The 20,709-nt window shown below is 35.1% G+C and overlaps 1 long non-coding RNA gene across 4 annotated transcripts in view; it reads left to right on the top strand.

The window, feature by feature from the left end:
- Nucleotides 1–20,123, top strand: part of LOC116569149 — a 73,571-nt gene extending 53,448 nt beyond the window's left edge. Inside the window, exon 7 of one of the 4 annotated variants that reach the window (XR_004276880.1) lies at nt 19,481–20,123. This is a non-coding gene — a long non-coding RNA (uncharacterized LOC116569149). Of the gene's footprint in view, nt 1–9,872; nt 9,987–11,992; nt 12,175–19,480 lie in introns of those variants that run through there. The other 3 variants (XR_004276874.1, XR_004276882.1, XR_004276881.1) reach the window with 3 other exon arrangements.
- The last annotated feature ends 586 nt before the right edge of the window (nt 20,124–20,709 follow it).

Raw genomic sequence — 20,709 nt, 5'->3', positions numbered from 1 at the left:
CGAAGAAATGAGAATGAAGCTGGACCTTGAACTTATGACTGGCATGGCCAGCAGTCTCTTGTCTTCCCCTTTCATGTGAGTGTCTTGTTTGAAGGCAAGTTACATGGTATACCATTATAGTAAATTAAAAGCATTCAGGAAGTCTACATATTTGAACACAGGTATAAAGAGCAGAGAAAGAAAATTTAAATGCAGAATGCACCTTTACTCTGGAGAAGACAAATTTCTTCTCCTTCACCATGGAATGGTCCAGTATAATTAACCTGCCATCAGGTCCTAATGCACACATAGAATGCTATAACTGGTGTCTAGGATTAGACATTATGGATAAACCGTGCATTGTACGTACTCCACAATCAAGTCATCCTTCGTGTAGACACCCATATTGTTGAGCCTACGTATAACTTTTATTTGGCTTCCTTATGATACTGTTCATGAGCTCATGGAGTCAACTCCCCTAAAAAGGAGGAGTTCAATATCCAAATAGTCTTAGGGATCCTTCTAGTAAGAATTCTTATATAATGGTAACATAAATAGTACAATGTGGCACCAGTAGCTCTGTAGGAAAAGAAAAGCAACAGAGAGAAACCCCAAAATACCCAAAGACATTTATTAGAAAGGGTGGTAAGCCCTTTTAAAAAGCAGCAGCAAATGGAGAGAAGTTTGCACATTTAATGCAGTGAAAACACGGGATTCATTTCAAGGTGAGCAGGCTGAGGCAGGCAGGCAAATACTTGAAACCAAAGCAAAGCAAAACAAAACCAAGACAAAAACCTGAGTTCCTTTCCTAGACAAACACACACAGATAACAAAATAAATTACTGAAGCTCGGATGTAAATCAAGCAAGAGGGGAAGAATAACAGCGAAATACAGACAAGGTCCAGATAAAAAGGAAGAAGGACAGCAGGGAAAGCAAATCCCAGAAAGTATTTTGATCTTTCTGCAAAAACAACCAAAGCAGGATCTCTAGAGTCAGTTCTTCTAGAGAAAATAGAAAAACTACCCTGACCACTCCTTCTTAAAAGTTTAAGTAAACGAATTTTATGTAAGAATGTGCAATATAAAAGGAATCCCATACAACATTGAAAGAAATGAGAACAAAGAGAATAGCATCCTCTCTGATAATAAAAGCATGCCATGAAACCTGTCTGCAAAATGGATACAAAAAGTAACCAAATATGTCAAAATGAGCTCAACAAAAATAAATAGAAGACAGGAAAGAGCACCATAAATAAGAATTAGAAACACTCAGCCAGAAGGAAGTCTGTAGAAAAAAATAAAATAAAAAGTCATTTCACAAAGGAAAGTTAAATGAAAAGAAACACAAACTTGAATAAACAGGCAAAACTAAACTACATAATTCAGGGAGGCATACAAATTTAAGAATAATAAGAAAGAAAGCAAGAAAATTATTACTACAAAAGTCAGAATAGTGGGTAAGGAGGATATTGTGATCTCATCTCTTGATCTAGCTAATAATCGCAAGGCTTATTACTCATTCTACTATACATTCACGCTTTTTCCCTATGTATAGAGTATGTTTCACAATTTTTAAATGTTTGAAGCATTTAAAAGTTATAGTATATCATAACCTAAGTTCAAGTAAACTCAATGATATTCCAATTTTTCTTATGATGATTACATTAATCTTTCATATACAATATCTTTTCATATAATATCCTTTATATTTTTAATATTATTTTTTTCTCTTTTTGTGGATGTCCCCATTATTGATACTATAAAGCAGCCTGATGAACTTTCTAGTGTTAGATCCTGACATTATTTTAGGCCTTCAAGACACAGCCATGAATGAGTCCTCTGAGCTCCTCACCCTCAAGGAACTGACAGTCTAATTTAACTTCCCTAAATCTAAATATGTCATCATAATCCCTTTAATACCACATGTTGGATAGGATTGCCCTAAGAATTAAATATCTGGCTTAATGCCTGGCACCAGCAACTGTTCAGTAAAATTTGGTTCCATTCCCCATTCCCAAGAAGGAATAGCAGATTTTATAGTTCTAGTTCTACCACAGGAAAAAAAAACAAAACAAAATAAAAAACAAAACCATGAAACTGTGTAGTTCCATGTAGATCAAACTGTATTCTTCATTCCACTCATAGCTTTTATCAGTCCAAGCTACAAGTGAAAACTCAAAACAAGATCAGAAAACCAGGGCTCGGGGCACCTGGATGGCTCAGTGGCTTAAGCCTCTGCTTTCCGTTCAGCTCATGGTCTCAGGGTCCTGGGATCAAGCCCTGCATCGGGCTCTCTGCTCACTGGGAGCCTGCTTCCCGATCTCTCTCTGCCTGCCTCTCTACCTACTTGTGATCTCTTTCTGTCAAAGGAATAAATAAAATCTTTAAAGAAGAAAAGAAAAGAAAAGAAAACCAGGGCTCAGGGGCCAAATCTGGCCCATCTTTTGTCTATATAAATAAATTTTATTAGAAAACACATATACACACACACACAAGAGTGAATCAATAATAGATATATTAAGAAAAATAGAAGGTGAAAAAGAACAATTTTAGAACCCAAAGAAAGAACACGAGGTACTGTGGCAATGGTGGTCTACAAAGGTGAATCCATTTAGCTGAATATAATTCTCAGAAAGAACTAATCCAAGGTGTTGAAATAGACTGAAGATATAAAACAGATCACCAAGCATTAATTCTGGAAAAAATGCTTTGTCTTTGGGTAAGAACAGCAGTAACGCATGGCACTTCCGTCTGCGGGTGCTACGGTCCTTCTCTTCCCCTTCTTCTGGCTTGGCCACATACACATACACACCCTCAAACTTAGGTGCTCAAGATCAATAGCTTAGTACACAACCAAGAGCTTTCCTGTCAGAGAGGACAACATTGATTTGGAGCAGGAGGTTAAAACTTCTAGCTTTGTCAGATAAATGTGGCAATTATGGTAAGGAACAAATTCCCATAGAAAAGAAATGGGAAAATCCACAGTTGGTGTGAGAGGCAAACCAGCCAGAATTGAAGGAAGATCCTAAAAGGATACAGAGCTTGGTAAGTTCTGCACACATCTGTGACTGACTGGGAAGCTGAACATCTACAGAGGAGACTCAGGGGAATGCAGAAGAAATTAAAAGGCAAGAAAGAGATGTGAGGACTGGATGAACATTGAATGTACTCTCCAACTCACACACAAATCGATCACAGAAGGTGGGAGCCTTATGAACTTGAAACATTTTAACACAACCTCTGCCCACATCATTGACTGCCTCATAAGCCATGTAGTTACAGGAGGAAGCCAGGGAAATCAGAATAAAAAAATGGACATATCAGCACTTAAAAATAACAGGAAAAAGATTTCTGGAGTAAGACAAGTTACCGAAACAAACAAAACAAAACATCCCCCCAAATCAAAAAGCCACGTACAAAAAGTTGCTAGAAAAATAAATTAAAATTTGGGGTTACTAAAATAGATTGTTTACAATGTTTAGATTTCAACCAAAAATTAGGAGAAATCCAAAGAACCAGCAATTTGTTACCCATACACTCTTCATTAGAAACCATTTGCAACTGATCTTAGATTTTGCAGTTAGCAAAGACTTCGAAGAAGCTAGGTATTTGTGGAACATCTTATAGGTGAATGATTCTTTGATTCTTGAGTTATTTACAAATGACTTGCATATTTCATATATTTGGAGGATTTCCCAACTTTTTTTTGTTCTTGATTTCTTAATTTAATTCTGATTTACTAGGATATTTTTCTTTGTATTATCTCCCTCCTTTTTAATTTCTCATGGCTTGTTTTATGCTGTAGCATAATGTGATGGTCTTAAACAGTTGATTACTGTTCAACTATATAAATTTAGTAAAAATTAAAGTGGATGAACTTTATGGTATGTAAATTATATCCCACTAAATAGGCTTAAAATGATATCAAAGAGAGGAAAAGACAATGAAATATATGTATCATAGTTGTCCTCAAAGAAGAAAACCAAAGCAATGGAATGGAACAATTACTGAAATGGGTAGCTCAAAAATACCTCTTGAAATTAAAAAAATATATATTGAAAGCACGCACTAAAAGAGCACAACGCCTATCTAGAAGAACTTACACAGAACAACCAACACCAAGACATATTTTGTAAGTCCAATTATCATTGTATAAAATAAGATCAGCAAAGCAGATAGTCTCCTAGTTCACCTGATAATGAAAGGCAAAAGGGAGAAAATACAAAAATTAAAAATCATAAATGGAAGATATCTAAAGAATTTTTTAAAAATCACAAAGTAAAGATCTATTTGACTTATCTCTGTCTGTATATGCTTTAAATTTAAAAAGAAATTCATTTTTAAAGGAATCTTGTACTCACAAAACTGACCTCAGTAAAGACAAAAAGTCTAAACAGGGCAATCACCACAGAAAAAGTAGAGAAAATCATAAAGACCTCACTCTAATTCCCCACCCCTAATGCACACAGTAGATCACCAAGCCCAATATTCACCTTGGGTATCTCCCAAACATTTATATCTTAGATGATTTCTGTGCTACTTGAACTATTTCAGAGTATGGAAAATGAGGGAAACGTCCAACTTCATTTTTCTCTATTAAGCACCACTGTATTGTTTTGGAGGACTACATTTCAGGTTTTTATTTTTATTTTTTTTTAAATTTATGACTCTAACAACTTTAGTGAGGCTATAATTTTTATACCATAAAATCTGTCTTCATTTTAAATGTACAAATGAACAATTTTTAGTATATTGCCAACTTGTGCTATCATCATCACTACAATCTACTCTTTGAACATTTCCATCACTCCAGTAAGATCCCCTTCCCATTTATAGATAATCTTCATTCTGACTTCTAGCCCTAGGCACCCACTAATTTACTTTCCAGCTCTAGAGATTTGACTTTATTAGACATTTCATAAAATTAATTCATACAATATGTTGTCTTTTGTGTCTGCCTTCTTTGATTTAGCATACTGTTTTTCAGGTTCATCCACATTATAGTTTATATCAGCATTTCCCTTTTGTCAATTTGATTTTCAAAAGGAAGTATGATAGGGGTTCCAAAATATGACAAAAAATTAACCAAAAAATAAAGCTACAGATCAACCACACTTTTAAATATCAAAGTGAAAATCTCTTATGAATTACTTGCAAACAGGATCCTACCATCTTATTAATAGAGCTAAAGAGAAAGTCTATATGATTATTTTCCTGGATACAGAATAACATTTGCAAAAATGTAACTCCATTTATTTAAAACACTGGACAAAATTGGAGCTGATGGATACTTTCTTACTATGATAAAATGTATATCCTTTAATCCAAAAGCCAGGCCCTTAAAGTGAAGATAGAGGCTTTCCAAGTAAAGCCAGGAATAAGACAAAGATGCCTACTGTGTTAATATTAATATATTATTGTTTTAGGGGTTATCAGCCAAAGCATTCAGAATTGTAGAGATTGGAACTCGCATACCTTTTCAAATGACATGATTATATGTCTACAAAATTGAAAGGAATCATAGAGAAACCACTGAAAACAGTAAGAAAATTTAATGAATTTCAGGTGCATTCATTTCTATTGCTGCTGTAACAAATTATCAAAACATAGTAGCTTAAAATAATGAAAATGTATTACCTTAGAGTTCTCAGTCTAAGTTAGAATAAAGGTGTTGGCAGGACTACACCTCTTCTGGAGGCCCTAGGGGAAATTCTGTTTCCTTATTTTTTCCAGGTTCTTGAAGCCATCATCATTTCCTTTTTTGTGGCCCCTTTTATCTTTGAAATCAGAGATAGCAAATCAAGTCTTTCTCACATCAGATCTCTGTAAACAATGACTCTCCTACCTCCCTGCCTCCCACTTCCGTTTTTGTTGGATTCTTGTAATAACATTGGCCCCACCTGTATAACTAGGATGAGCTCCCTCTGTTAAGGTCAGTTGATTAGCACCCTTAATTCCACCTGCAACCTTAATTCCCCTTTCCATTCAACCTAACATATTCAGATTCTGAGGATCAGAATGAACATGTCTAGGAGTGGGATGGGGAGCTTGACTCTGCTTACCCCAGGAGGTTATAAAATTAATTTCCAAAAATCAAAAGTATTCATATATAAAAACCAAAAGAGGAAAATAAAAGAAGTGGAAGGGGGAGGGGGGAGGAAATAATGGAGGAAAAGACTCCATTTATCATAGCAAAGAGAAAAAAAAATACATGAACATAGATTTAACAAGAAATACACAAAATATTTATAGGAAACTAGAAAACATTCATAAAAACACAAAAGTAGACTTGGAATAAATGAGAAAATATATCATGTATTCAGATAGGAATGTTCAATGTAAAAGTGGCTTCTTAATTTATATACTATACTTAGTGCAACCTCAATAAAAAAAAAAAATTACCACTATGTTTCTGTCTGGATCTAGAGAATATAATTATATGGTGCAATCTGATGACTTAACAAACAATGGTAGTCTTAAAAACTTGGGAAATGAAGAGCAATAAAAACATACCATAAAGCCTATGCAATGAAAATTGTATGAGGTGGGCTCATGAATAGATGGAATATATTACTTATCTATTACTATGTAACAAATTTCCCCAAATTGATGAGCTTAAAACAGCATCTATTTCTTACCTCACTCTTATTCTCAGAATCAGGAATCTAGCTGGGGCTTACCCGGGTAGTTCTGACTCAGGGTCTATCATGGGGCTGTAGCCAAGTAGTAGGCTAGGGATGCAGTCATCAGAAGTTGAGCCATGTAGCCACACAACACAGCAGCTGGCTTCTCCCAGGCTGAGTGATGAGAGAACGTGAAAGACTCGAGAGAAAGACAGAAAGAGACAGAACACAAACTCAAGATGGAAGCCACAGCCTCTTCTATCATCTAATCTCCAAAGTGACATATCATCATTTTTGCCACAAACCATCGTTTATAAGTAAGTCACTATGCCTGATCCTCACCCAAGGGCAGGGAAATTTAAGTTCCACTTCGTGGAATGGGGATAGAGTATCAAAAGACTTGTGGTCATATTTATTTTAAACTACCATGAAGATAGATGAAATAGCTCAGAAATAAACACAGCTGCATGCATGAGTGAATTTAATATATAATAAATAGATACCATGTAAATAACATATGTATTATAAAATAATTTGACCTCTCAAATTGGTGTAAAAAAAATGGAAACTGGATAGCTATGTATCCATTGATCCCTCTTGTAGGAATCTATCCCAAAGATATACTGACAAAAATACGAAGATACATATGCATAGGATTATTTATAGTATAAAAAGGAAACAACTTAAATGCCTCTTACTAGGTAAATGAAAAAGGATTGAACTTTCTATGGCAGTTCTATACAACAGAAGATTGGACAGCCATAAAAAAGTATAAAGAATCTCTGTATTCTACCAAGAAGTGATTGGTAAAAATATTAAGTGATTACAAGCAAGGTGGAGGAAAGTGTGTATAGTATGCAATTATGTTATCTAACAAAGGGGGTATACAAGTATTTGTGTTTTGGGTATCACAAAAAAAAAAAAAAGGGATAACTTATGAAATTTGGTCAACTGAAGTAAAATAGGGCAAAAGAGACAGTGTTAAAAGCTTGTCTTCTTTGAATGTACCTGCATATGTTGGTTTAATTTTGTAATTCTTTTATACATTAGTTAAAAATGTAGTATAAGTATAAAATAAAGTCTAAAATTAGTATAAAATTTAACTGAAAAATAATTCTTAACTGTTGAAAAGAATAGGAAAATCTTTAATGTATACCAAGTTGCTAGAATAACTACGATAAAGAGAAACTATGATAAGTGACTTTGAAACCCAGTGATTTGACTGTATATCCTTAGTGGGATATAAGGAACTGCAACAAATTCTTAAACTGTTTTCAGTAATCATATGATGGGTCATAACATTTATACTGGCATTCTGAGACTGTTGTGTACATAAGACAATATTTTAATTGTTATTCTTGATCTCATCAAGAACCAGGCTTCTTGAGTAATAAGAAAGTAGGTATAGATAGATATAAGATCAAAGAAATTTTTTAAATTCCTGATGTTCTGAATTTGAATTGAAAAATCAATATGAAGCCATGATATATTTTACCTTAAAAATAAAAGAAGCAGTACACTAAATCAGGAGCCATTATACTAACGAATGTGAGTTAAAATATACATGGGCAAATCACTGAGGCCAGTGGCTTGGAGACAGGAATCAAAAAACTCTATATTTAGACAAGATGTTTGGCTTTGGTTATTATCCAATGTACTTGATAGAAAGTAAATAGACTGGAAATCTTAGTAGTAAAGAGAATTAGGAGAGCCTGGGTGGCTCAGTCAGTTAAGCATCCAACTCTGTGTGTCGGCTCAGGTCACCATCTTGGGGTGGTGGGATCAAGACCAGAATCAAGCTTGGCACTCGGTGGGGAGTCTGCTTGAGATACTCTCTCTCTCTTCCTCTGTCCCTCCCCCACCTCTCCCTCTCTCTCTCTCAAATAATAAATAAGTAAATCTTTAAAAAAAAAATAGTAGAGAATTCTATTAAGAATAGACTGCAATTCCAAGTTTAAAGTAATTCCTAGGCCACCAAACCTGCCCCAACAATAAGCTTCCTGCTAAAGCTGTGCAGCCTCAAAGAAGGACTCACTTTAGGTGAGGTCAAGGAATTCAATGAACACGCCTCGCAGAGGCAGATATAAAGGCTGTGAGATTAGATAAGGGACACTCATTCATTTGCCAGAGTATGGAGGCTTCATTAACACATGGAGATCCTTTTAAGTAAAATTTACAAACTCTAAAAGGTCAATCTCCAACTCAATGTTTATGATCCTTACCATAAGAGCAATATAGAATACTTTACTATTCCTTATAGGAGAAACAACTATTTATCTATGAAGGGAAGCATATAGTGAAAATAAGAAAGCCCATGTTTCTCAGGAAATCAGAGAAACAATCCTCAACCACACAATAGAACTTACATGGTTCTGCCTGTGTTGCTGGATCAGAAGCAAACAGGAAAAACTAAAACACAAAATGAGTAATTATATAAAAAGTAGGTTGTGTACAGAGCTATTTTCAATGTTTGAAGACAAAAATATGAACTTGGGGAACATAGAGTAGAGCCCAAATTCCCACATACTGGTAGATTCTTTTTTTTTAACATTGGCCAGTATTTAACTTCAAGACAAATTATATTTGAAAAACAATATTTATTCAAACATTTGAATATTCATGCTTTAAATTTTTTACTGTCTCTGGGATTTTCTAAAGGATTCCAGATAACTTATTTTTATGTGTTTAAAATGCAAACCAAAATACACATTAATATTGCTAATGAAATTTGGGAATCCTACATTTATGTAATTAAAACTCCACAGGTCCTAAATCCTCAATTCAAAACCACCTCCTTTCCAAATCTAGGTTATGTCTCCTGACATGAATCAATTACCCTGTAACTCCCTTGATTACACAAAACCTTGTTTACCTAAATGTTTTGCTGCCCCAAAACATTTCTGATAAATAGTGTTATACAGTCGATATGCACCTTGAGTTACATGCATTATGAATCAGAATCATTTCCTGCACACCTGTCACCTTGACATTACTTGACTGCAGTCAACATTCATTGGAAATGCAAATAATTGTAAAAGACTTGATGGTGCAGCTAGTCTTTTATCTGTCACAGGTTCTGTCACCCATGAATATAGGAGAGTTTTTACTTGGAGTTATATATTCTATGGGCTTGAACCAATCTGAAACTGGGATCCCTTAAAAAGTTCTATATTTGATCAACTACATGAAAAGACTTATTCTGTATTTTTCCTTTTCTTAGCTATGAAAGAGGGTTTTTCTTTGTTTTGTTTCATTTTTTTTTCTTGTAGTGAAGATGCTGTCATTGTCATTACACCTAAAGAACAGTTGGTCAATAACAAAATTATGTAATTGAATTGTCACTAAGAAATTTTTAAAAATATCTCCACACTCTCAAAAAATATATGAGAATTTTAATTAATGGAAGAACAGGATCTGAGTCCGGTAAGCCAAATCTTCACTTCAAAGAGATACTATAGTCAATACAACGCTTGCAAGATATTGTTTTTCATTATTTACAGCGCTAGAGATTTAAAATAAGGGATTCATAATGGTCTGGGGAGATTTAACCAGGCTTTTCTTCAACTGAGAACAAGCTAAATAAATGTACACTCTTTCCTACAAATATTATTTTTTAAAGAGTCTTCTCCATTTCTGTAACCAAGGAAGCTAGTCCACTTTACTCAGGACAGGCAGTGAAATATATTTTCTAACAAAAGAAATAAAAATAGACATTTAATCCCTAAATCATGAGGGAGTCTTGTTTATTAAGAGTAATGCGTTTAAACATACTAGAAAACTAAAAAAATGTTTATAAGCAACATGACAAATTTAAGTCAAATACATAGTTTTTAATGAAATGAAACACTCCTTCTTATATTTATCAATTTGGAAAACATTTACTGATTACCGCAGCTGGTTACTCACTTATTATCAATCAAAGTTCCAGTAGGAGATATATATATATTTATTTATCTGATCAGTGAGTTAGTTTATGAGATTGTCCCGGGGTGGGTAGGCAAATTCAAATCTGTTAAGACAGGCAGCCAGGAAGAGCAGGCCAAAACTCTTGGGTAGAAGCTGACACTGCAGCCCATAGGGGGAAACTTCTTCAGGTCGGCTATTAAGGCCCTTACACTGATCAGATCAATCCCACCCAGATTCTCCAGGATGATTTCCTTTAGATAAAAAGTCAAGTGATTGCAGATGTTAATCACACCTTCAAAATACCTTCATGGCTACCCCTAGATTCCTGTTTGATTGAATAACGGAATACTTAACAGCCTAGCATATAAAAATGAATAAATGTGGTCTGTGATATGAAGAAACTCAGAGTTTATTAGAAGGAAAAGTTTTTTTTTTTTTAAAGATTTATTTATTTATTTGAGAAAGTGTGAGCACACATGCATAGGGGGAGGGGGAGAGGGAAAGGGAGGGAATCTGAGGCTGAGCTTGGAGCCTGACACAGGGCTCAGTCCTATGACCCTGACATCATGACCTGACCAGAAATCAAGAGTCAGATGCTTAACTGACTGGGCCACCAAGGTGTTCCAGTAGGAAAACGTATTTGTGTTCTACATTCATATGAGGGTTGGAATGAACACACTTTAGATTAATACAAAAACTTCTAAAATTTGTATGAATTCTATGTTGTACTGAAACATAAAAGAAACATGATGTGAAAAACTCAGCTTGCCTATTTATGCATAAAAACCACTGGAGATCAGAGAACAATGAACTAAACAAGGAATTCAGAGTACCTGGCTCTACTTCCCTATTGGCTATTAGATCATCCTTTGATTTTGAGTATTCCCTTAAACCCTCTGACCCTCAATTTATCTGTTAAAACTAAACTGGTTCACAATCAAGGGTCTACACTCTAACTCAAATTCCTTTTGTGGACAGGTAGGATGCAGGAACAGGTCATGCAAATTGGGTTTATGAGAATAGAGAGTATTTTAACAAATTTTCCAATGAACCGCATTGGGGGAATCAAGTTACCAGTGTGCTATGTTCTCTCAAGTTGTTTGATCTTATTCTATAAAATAGAGATTTTCAAAATTATGCCTGCATTTATAAACATAGACAAAAATCTCCATCCATGCCAATTTTATTACCCAGTGCGACGCAGGGAGGATTACAGAAAGGAGCATTCTGTGTGTTTACAGCAAATTGGTAGTATTTTGTAACTAAAAAGTACTTTTTAATTTTGTAATTAAAATGTAGACGTGAGAAAAAAGAGGACCGCATTGAGTAATCTTATAAAAATTGAATTCTGTGAAGATGGAGTTCAAATGTGATGGTGTGTTATATTTATTAAACAGCGCACATAATGATGAACCTAACGCCTCTTCCGGAAAAATTAAATAAAGATATTTCTAACAAAGGAAATCTTTGTTGTGGCTCCTAGGTGCCCCGCTGAGGTGCAGTGGACAGTGCTGGGAAGGCTCAGGCAGAGGATTCTCCTGATCTGCATGTGCAGGGAAAGCCATTCTGAAGCAAGAGAACCATTGCTTATGAACCACAGATTATCTGGGATTCCTCAAGCAGCAGCAAGCAGCTACAAATCTCACCTATGATCTTTATTGAAATTAAATTTTTGTGGTCTCGTCTCATACAATCCTTTTCCCAAAACCAATTTACATAATTTGGTATAATTTGAAATGATTGACACAGGTTGCTAATTGTTGGGGTAGAAACTAGACCCTCATAGTAGCTAAGTCTCGAAGGCAAAGGTTAGAATCCAGCAACTGGTAGTGTGGATCGAATTGATATTAGTTTAATAATCTGTAAACTATGCAAGAAAATGTAATTGTCCTACATTACAAGGGTGGTCCTTCCACTGCACAGTTTATTCAAATGTATAATCTAAATAATTGAGTACCTCTGCCTACAAAAGAGCATTTCCTCATATGCAAACACCATTTAATAGGCAGTTAAATCCAAACAGATGGATAAAAGATGCCAGAACATAATTGGTTTGCTTTTGATTATTTCATTGATGCCAATTTACTTAAAGAGTAAGCCTGGACAAGTAGGATTTATTGTCACAGAATATTCAGTTTGACAGAGAGGAGTTAAGGGATTCAGTGATCCACTTTCAGCCTCCACACGTGAAAGCTTGGGGAGAACAGAAATCTTGACCAAATCACTGGCTTTGTCTTTGCTTGGAGCTAACAATACAAACTGATAAAACTAAAGTCTATCTTCTGTCGTTACTTGAGATCTCCTTAAGGGTTTCTTGGTTTCATAGTAGGTACCAACCTACCACAAATTCTTCGGAATAGCTGGAGAATAATAATTATAAAAACATGAGAAGTAATTATTGATGATTATTTTTAAAAAGCTGCTATACTTCCCAGTCTTCGTTAAATCACTCTATTTTAAGAGATCCTGGATGTTTTCTTTAAGTGTCCTAAATAAAACCTGAAATTTGAATTTGAAGGAGTGTAACAGTGAAATCTCTCTCTCTCTCATCAACACACACACACACACACACACACACACACACACACAGATGTAGGAAAAAGAATGGCATCATATCCATTTTATAAATAAGAAAGTTGGACTCAAGGCATTGCGTAGTTCAAAGGTGCAGAGTTAACAAATGGTGAAGCCTAGATTTGAATCTACTTTGTTTCATTGTGAAATCTGTGTGCTCTTTTTAAAGCAATGCTGTCAGCACTTGCCCTGAAGCTTCTTAAAGTCTTCTGAAATAACTCTGTGTCTTATAGATGAAGATTTTAATTGGTTTTGACTTTAATTTTTTGGTTAGCAAACTAGCCCAAAGGGTTAAACACAAGTATTATTTTTTTAAATAGCTTGTATCCTACAGAACTCTATGCTCTGCCCTCTTATGTAAAATCCACTCTATTTGACAGTGCTTAATCCTATTTTGTAGCCAATAAGCACAAAATAAAAAGTAGGAGGATATAAAAATCGCTAAATGATTCCTTAGGCTTATTTGTTGGTTTGTTTTTAAATAAGAGTTGTTACATTTAAATTCAGTAACAAGAGTATATGAAGATGAATCGTAAGAATTAAAATGATCAAAGATCTCCCTTTTCCTTCCTGTCAACATGAATTTTTCCAAAATCACATTAATAAAATTTTCATATAAATGTTTATATGAGACCACTGTCCATGCCAGATCCAGACTCTCTGAAGTTCCATGGATTGTAAGTAATGCCAATTGAAAATGTGCATTAAATGCCTATGAAATGTTGATTTCATTGAAAAACTTGCAAAAGGAAATTCTTCACTTCTAATAGAAAACTGTTTTCTATTGAGACAGTCTTTAAATATATTTTGAAATCAAAGCTTTCTTTTAAAATAGGCATGTGTCTTTATCATATACATAAATATTCGTGTACTAGGCTTATATTTATCTATTGCAAAATAATATATGTTGACTGTAGGAAATTAGAAACATGCAGAAAAGTGCAAAAAGAATAAAAATTACCATATGCATCAAAAATATCATCTGATGCCTCATTTTATTTGCAAATTTCTTTATTTGCTTCGCAGTGCTTGAGAAATATTTTCTCATAATCATAAATATTTTTCTACAGCATCTTTTCAATGGATATATATATATATATATATGGTTTCCTTATTTGGCTCAAATGGAACCGGTTTAACCAATCTTTTATTTTGAGATACAGAGTTCTTATTGTTATATTTGCACAAAATTATATCCTTCAGATGATTTTTTACAAGTGGAGCTTTGGATTCAAATCTGAATTGATTTTTTATGACATTGTATTTACATTGCAAAATTATCTGCCGACAAGTTTATATGAATTTTCACTCATGAGAATATGAAAATTTCTTCAAATTCTTGTCCACATAGTCTCATATATTTTTATGTTCGTTCTAATTAATGACATGCTTGTCTGTGGGGCTGAACCATTTACTACTCAGGAAATATAAAGACATAGGCATGCTAATTTCACCTGAAAACTGAGGAAAGACGTACTTACTTGCTCAAGAGCCATTTGACTCTAAAGACTGTATCCTCCCCTTTTGACGTACAAAGAATGAAAGTATTTATAAGCTTACTTTTTAAATCTTTCTCTATCACTGTGTTTGCCAGAGAGATATGAATATCAGGCAATTGTTTCTTTACTGTATTACAGTGCAATGTTTGGGTTTTATGTGTATATGGGAGATGTCCGTGCATCCTGGTGTATGTGTGAGTCTTCAAGAACATTTGTGGATATATGATATGGCAAAGATAAAAGGAATGGAAACTTTCCAGTTTTAAAGTTTTACTTTTTTTTTTAATTGACCTAATACTGTAAAGTTAATCAGATTTGTAACATTTTGCTGGTACACTGACAATTTTCCAAGATGATATTTTTTATCTTTGCAAAGAGTTTTATGTCTGACAACAATAAAACTAATCACTTTTCTCCCAGATTTGTTTCTGAAGTTGCTTATGAGCAATTTGTAGGGCTTTTTTAGTGAAAATGTTCAAGGGGTTTTATTACCATTAATCTTTTTTGAGGGTGTGTATAATTCATCTCACCAGCCATCAGAATTCCCAGAGGGTAAATTACTCTAGAGATCTCTGTGCCCTCACACTGTATCAAATTGACCTGCTTCTTGTTTGCCATTTTTGTGTACTACATTGCTTATTTAACAAGAAACAGAATGATTGTAATTCTGAGAAGGTCCTTTGATAGTAGTTTTGACACTCTGCCTGAATAATGACCCTCATTATGGTGCCAGTGACAGGCTCTGAAAGTCCTGATTTATGAATATATCACAGGTTCAGCATTAGAGCTCCCCCTACTCACTTACTTCTGATATAGACTGAGATATGGACAAAGTCCTTTGAAATATAGAGAGGCTGAGATAATTGCACGATTATGACCATTCAAATCATCCCTTTCCCTGATTTAACAAAGCTCTGCCATTTAATTTTGATTGTCTCTGAAGTTATTAGGAACCTTTGACAAAATGTTTTTTAGAAGAATGTGTTTCAGAGAAAGTGTGCTGGCGACAAAGGCAGAAGTTATTCTTACTTTTCTGGTCCTGAGCTTCAGCTAAATTTCTATTGCAAATACTCATTAATGGTTGATGTGATAATAGACTGTTAGAAGCAAGATTAGCTAAGAGCAAAAAGTCTGTGTCCTTGATAAAACAAATTACAAGACACTCTGTAAACACTTTTTTGTGCAGAATGTTGTTGATTTATTGTTTCCTCTATAGTGATTATTTAAATAAATGTAGCTAATTTAGTTCATTTGCCAAACTGTATAATTTTGTTCTTTGTGAAGAGGTTATATGTAAAAGCCTCAAGGAATCACATCCCCATTAATCTTTTTATAAGTGCAATAAATAAATAAAGAGACATAGTTTAATTTTGCCAGTTAGAAGATATTTAAATAGCAGTAGTGGTAAACTGATTTCTTTTTCTACTGTTTGAAAAAGCTGTGGAAGTGCACTTTTTCTTATTAATCGTTTAATGAAATACAAGAAAAACCTAACACAACTGTTTTTATTGAGGCTCTAAGAAACAAAGGTTTTTCAATCATCTGCTGTTCTGTACAATGACCTTTAAAAAAATGCTGCTCATCTCGTGCTTTTCTTATAATTTTAAAAAAATATCTCCAGTGCCAGTAAAGTATGAAAAGAAAATTTTATTTCATAGAAAGGCATGAAATGTGGTTCTGCTCCATATAAAAAAATAAATTTGTGATTGTTTTCCTACATATGCTTCGCTCACCAGTAATAAGGAGATAAAGTCTCCTCATGATTTCATTAGAAGTAGGGGAGAGCTGAAGATTCTCTCTAGGTATTCTCAGCTGATTCCTTTTGAGACTATCATCATCAGATGACCCTTGAGATTAAAAATACATAGTTACTAAGGGCAGTGGTTGAAAGTTAATTTTAAATGAAGTCTGGTAATGACCTGGAGTAAATTTAATAAGGGCCCTTCATTTCATAGCAAAAGCAGTCACTTAAAACATAATAAGATGATTCTGAAATCTTTAAACAAAGTGATCAGATTGAATTCCTTTTAGCAAGCTGAAAATTTTCAAAAGCTTTTTTACATCTGCAAAGCCTTTATTCTTAATTCATTAACATATTTTTAGAGAGTCTATTTCTAAAGGGGAAAATGTTTGCCACCTCTGCGGTAGAGGTGTCATTAATGAAATGGATCTTTGAGAAACTTCCATCACCTCTTTCATTGTACATATTCTGTAAAAATCCCGAAGATGATTTCTCCTTCCTTTGCTTTCCTGCTAAAATAGGCCTCATACAGAAGTATACTGTGGTTGTACAAAAGTATTTTAGAGCATAACAAAACCTTCTAGACCTTAATAACTATACATGACTGATCTGTCCTCTCTAGCAAGGTTAACCGTTTCTCCCAAGGAGTTAAGTGGCATATAAACTACTGTTCACACCATTTGTGCTAACAGTATTGGATGACCTCAAGTGCTGTGGTGGCCATACAAGGTACCTGCACAATGCATTCATCAACAAAGCGAAAAGGACCACAGGCGCAGAGCTGACTTTAAGTGTATTAGGACTCTATAAGGATAAATGCCTAACCTCACTCCACAGCAAAAAGTAATTACAGAGTCATTGTTTCTATAGTGTTAATATTTTTTTATGGTTCTTTAGAAATATGTGCTATTTAGTTCTTGAGTTGACATCTGTACTGTATTATATTTTATACAAAGCACCCAGATGAAAGTGTAGAGCAATCAAGGGACTGTGAGATCATTTTGCTCTTACAGGAAATCAACAACAGACAGAAAATATAGATAAAGAAATAGCTTAAATCCAGTAGTTAATTTTTATACGTAAATTATCTAATTAACAGTAGTCTGAATAGCCGAATTTTAGAGCTTTATTCCTTCCAAAATTGCATGCTCCATTTAGAGTATATCATTCTTTCACACGTATTCACAGACTCTTCTATTTGTATTTTCACAATGCCTCAATTCTCTATGTGTGCCTCCCTTCCCACTCTTGATGCATGTGTTACTGAGAAATAAAACATTTGTGTTTACACACACATGCACACGTACAAACATCATTCAAGAGCTGAGATAAATGCTAAGGGGCCCTCCAGTAAATACCATCAGATAGCACGCAAACAGGAAACTGTGAAATGAAGGAGAGAATTGGGGCAAATCAAGGAAACACATTTACATGTTCAGGGCAAGAGTGATGCTTAGCATCACACTTACAATTATTACTAATACTCAAAGACCATGAAAGTTGTCTCCATAAATTAATCAGGTCTATCTCTGCCCCCCTCAAAGGAACCAGACACAGTCTTTACTTCCCCCTGGATGAGGGAAGAAGAAAAGGATTTGATAGCTGTGTAAGAAAATGGGGTGCAGCTCCTAGACCCATAGCTGCCTTTTAAGGACCCTAGAAATTTTCAGTGTTCAACTCTATTTTTTCTTAAGATTTTACTTATTTGAGGAGAGGAGAGAGAGAGGGGGAGAAAGTAAGCTCTCACGGGGTGGGGAAAGGCGGAGGGAGAGGGAGAAGCAGGCTTCCCACTAAGGAGAAAACCTGATGTGGAGTTCTATCCCAGGACCTTGGGATCATAACCTGAGCCGAAGGCAGTCGCTTAACTGACTGAGCCACCCAAGTGTCCCTTAGTGTTTAACTCTTAAAATAACTTCTCTATACTCTGAAGTTTATTGAGAGCAAAACATATAGTTTGCATTATTAAATGCTATTGATTATTCCACTAAAGCAAAGTACTCTAGTAAGAGTAGGATGTTCCGAAGGAAACATGTATCATGTGTCATCACATGAATTTTGTCATAACCGGTATTCTTATCCAAATACAAATCAAATAATAGAGCTGTGCTTCACCTCAATGGATTATTTTTAAAACACTTATTATTGCTATAAAATTGTAGAAGTTTAGATAAGGAGGAAGCAGGGAATCTATAAGAGGAGGCAGAATACATTCTCCAAGGAGTTTTAGGTTAATTATAGGTTTTGCATCATTTGGAGACAATTTTGTGTTTCTGTTTCCTGATAAATGCCTTGGAAGATTTACACTCATTTAAGTGGATTAGAAAGACATATGACTGCTGAGATATGATATATTTTAACAGCAAAATAAGTCTTCACCGGTCTTCCTTAGAGCAATTTCCTCTCTTATTCAATGCAATTCAATTCATTTCAATATTTTACTTACAAGCTTTTTATATGCCAGTACAGTGTTAAGCCAAGAATTAAACTAGTAATTTAACTACACGTACAAGGTACACAAATTGCATTGAAAATGGGTAGATGACTTCAGTTAACCTACAAATTCTACACATTAACAGAGCATGGAGACAATGCCATAAAAAAGTAACCATCTGGTCTGGGTTTTGAAGACTGAATAGGAGTTTGCCATTTCACCACATTAAGGGAAGAAGGCATCTAAGACAGAGAGAAACAGCACTTTCAAGAATACAGGAACATGAACAGCCTGTCTCTGGGGAATTGCAGTTAGAATACATGGGATAAAACCACAAAGGGTAAGGAAGAGTGGTAGGAGATGAGGCTGAGAATAATTAACAGGGCCTTATCACGAAGAGTACTTCTTTGTCAAACTAAAGAGCTTGCACATTATCCTACAGTTGGTAGCCACTGAAAAATTAAAGGATGATTAAATTTGTGTTTTTAAGAGTGAATGGGAAGAATAATTTGGAAAAGGGGAAGATTTGAGTCAGGGAAACCAGAGAGGCAGCAACTGCAAGGCCAGGGAAGAGAAGATAAAGACCAGAACCAGTGCCCAGAGAATGGCGATTAGAGATTTTTAAGGAAATAAGGACAGTACCAAAGCACACAGAGTAACTTCAGACTCATGAGACTGCCTGTCTTCTGTGGTGATCTGTCTATTCCTAATGTTTCTAAAATATAGATCTGACTCTGATGGCACCCCGTTGAAGCATGAGATCAACCCTGCAGCATGGTGAAGTCAAATGAGAGAGTGTGGCAGGAAATGAAGCATCTTGTCACTTGCCTCCTGTGACTTTCTCATATGTACCCTACATGTCACCCATGTTGGCTTACTTTCTCATATGGCCATACAATTTAAACGACCTACTTCCTGCTTTTGAAGGGTCTTCCCTTCTTTCTACTGTTTGATATTCTTGTTATCCTCAAAGTCTTGCCTCAAGCACCATCTTCTCTGGGAAGGCTTCCTTGATGCCCTGCCATCCCTTCAGGCAAAACTGGGTCCTCCCTTTTATTGGCTGCTGTTGTACTCAGTTGCATACCTTTATTGGAGTGTATAAACATATGTATTGCAACTGTCCCTCAGTCACCAGATTATACAGTAGATAATAAAGCTGAATGAATGACTGGGGTGAATGACTGAAGCAGGATCATCACAGATTGGAATCCAAGAATAAATTGATGGCCATGTTTATTCTTCAGTGTGACCTTTTGTTATGTCCTGAGCTCTTTCCTCCTTAGCTTCAAATCTATACTGCTTCAAGACTGGCCTTGCAAAACTCGCCTTAAGGTACAAACTTTTAGCTATAAGATAAATAAAATCTGAAAATCTGGTGTATCGCAAGGCAACTCCAGTTGGTAACGCTGCACTGTACAACTGAGGTTTGCCAGGAAAGTGAAGCTTAAGTGTTCTCTACAAAGAAAAAAACAAAAGACGGATAACTATGTGAGGTGATGGGTGTGTTAATTAACTAGTGGGGGGATCCTTTTATCACAATGTATACGTGTATCACATGCACACTTCAAGTATCTTACCATTTTATTCGTCAACCATACCTCAATAAAGCTGGAAAGAAAGAATATTTTTCAGGTGGGTATTTAAATGTTATATAAACAAAAACCAACATTTAAAAAAGAGAAATAGCTGATTAGGATGTGGTAGAGATACAGAGAATGTGCTGAAGTCACTAAAGGAGGTCTTGAGGAAGAACCTGGATGACTGACCTCCCACAGTGAGAGGGGAAATGGTGACAGGAGAAATTTTTTGACTTTCAAAGGAGCAAGGAGTGTGACTCTACAGTGACTGGACAGTTACCTAGAAACCAGAGTGGCAACCAATGGCACCTGTCCTTAACCCATGAGACTGCAAGACCAGGAAGATATGCTGCCAACGGAGACCGTGGTGAAGATTAT

This window comes from Mustela erminea, chromosome 11, assembly GCF_009829155.1.
Source record: "Mustela erminea isolate mMusErm1 chromosome 11, mMusErm1.Pri, whole genome shotgun sequence".
In the NCBI taxonomy this organism is placed as follows: Eukaryota; Metazoa; Chordata; class Mammalia; order Carnivora; family Mustelidae; genus Mustela; species Mustela erminea.
Note: the sequence above shows the minus strand (reverse complement) of the source record. Positions and strands in the feature narration are given on the sequence as shown.